This window comes from Tachypleus tridentatus, chromosome 6 (assembly GCF_004210375.1).
Source record: "Tachypleus tridentatus isolate NWPU-2018 chromosome 6, ASM421037v1, whole genome shotgun sequence".
Taxonomy (NCBI): domain Eukaryota; kingdom Metazoa; phylum Arthropoda; class Merostomata; order Xiphosura; family Limulidae; genus Tachypleus; species Tachypleus tridentatus.
In genome coordinates this window covers 69,176,959-69,179,066 of record NC_134830.1, presented here as the reverse complement: position 1 = coordinate 69,179,066, position 2,108 = coordinate 69,176,959, and positions in this window count along the sequence as shown.

Sequence of the window (2,108 nt, the reverse complement as noted above, 5' to 3'; positions counted from 1 at the left end):
CCCAAAGAAAAATGAAACATATTTTGGATATTTGATTTGCATATATAATTTACAGCTCCAAACTGATTGTGTGTGTGCCCCGCTGGTGCAGCAGTAAGCCTACGGATTTACAACGCTAAAATCAGGGGTTGGATTCCCCTTTGTGGACTAAGCAGATAGCCCAATGTGGCTTTGCTATAAAACATCACACACACAGATAATGTGTGTCTCAATTTGGTCTAATTAAGAGATACATAGAACAAGTCGCGGAACTTTACAAACGAAAAAATAAACAAAATAAGTCTCTAAATTTAATTCCTTCCTTTGATCTTAAGGTCCGGGCCAAATAGTCATCCTACTACACTCTTCTTATTAGCCCTAGCTGTAGAAAGAATAAAGAATTATCACGAATTGTTTTAACGTGTTTATTTGCCTATGATATTCTGAAGAGAACAGCTCAGCTGATTAGTTCTTAACTTATTTTCAAGATCCTGCAGACGGATAGAGCTAGATAAAAATAATGCTCATTCGGCATATCGTGGTTTAGAAGTCGGTCTTTGTTCACTGATCAGTGTTTTCTCAAGTAAGACTTTTCAGTTTTTCTTAGTTAAAACTATACTCAAGTTCATCAATGTAAATAGTCGTGCTGTTTTAAAATAGCATTTTACTATTCTGGAAGGTAACAGAGTTAGTGTTTGTAAATATTTGCTATATAACAACAATGGTTATTCTGAAAATGAGCTAAGTTCGTTGTAAAATAAAAACGTATTTATAATTAATAAAATTCTGAAATATTCATGGCAGTTAAAATGTATATAATTTAGATATGAAAATTACGAAAGTTTACTGTGGAAATTATTATTTACCACTGAATATATCAGAACATTTAGGTTAAAAATGTATAAGAGTTGTGAAATTCATCCACTATTATAAACACGGTTTATTTCAAGTAATGCAAGTAGGAAGAGGTCTTGTGCACCTGACCCTCCTGGGTATTTAAAATTCAACGTACTTACTTTAGTTTATAAGAGAAGAATGATTCAGGACATGTGACACATACCAAATGGTTTATAAAAGCCTAAAATCCGTGTTTATTACTGTTAACCTTTATTTGTGTTTTTGTTGGAATACTGAAATACGTCTTAACTGTGTAAATATTAAGAGTGATACAACACCCAAATTCCGTCATGAGGCCTAGCGAAAGAGAGCTCATGATTACCGTGACTGAATCACAGTAGTTAAGTTTGATTACAGAATCTACCCAATAAGCAAAATTGCAACTTCTGTCCTCCAAGAAACAAATTATCTTCACAACATGGTATGATACTCTAAAATTATTTTTAGATTATTTATGCTTATAACATAAAATAAGTAATAAGATTATAAGTATCAAAAGGGATAATTTTTGTGTTGTCATTAACTTAACCTTAACTATCTATTCCTTCTTTAACTGTTATTATTTACTTTCTGTTGGTCCTGAATGAGTTCGAGTTAACTCTTGATGTACGTGTATATTCTTAAAGGATTATAAAATATATTTTTGTAATATACTATTGAAATATATAAGTATTGATGAAGGAAAACCTACATGAAATATTATTGTTTATTCTACGAGGAGTTTGAACGATGTCCTATGTTTCGATCAAATTAGTTTTGTACAATATATTACTTATTTTCTTTCTGTATCACAAATTTCTGCCTTCCCTCTAGTCTTACACTGCTAAATTAGGGACGGCTAGCACAGATAGCCCTCGAGTAGCTTTGTGCGAAATTCCAAAACAAACAAACAAACAATCACAAATTTACCTAATTCTAGTGATTTATTCTACAATGATTTTTGGTCAGTAAATGTTATTTTTATTTTCTTGAATGGACAGATAAACTGTTTTCGGACTTGTAAAGTTCAAAGTTTTGTTCCGTTTTTTGTTGGATAAGTATTTGTCTAGTTTTTCTCCTAAAAATAAATAAGTTACTTACATTGCAGCTGTATCATTCTTTTCATCCAGTATCTGTATGTCAATTATTCAATATATTGTTATGAAAAGCATTAAAACAACAACAAAAACAACAGAATCTATCTTATAAACCCTATGAGAGGTGTCCAGTCTTCATAATAAGATTTGAAAATT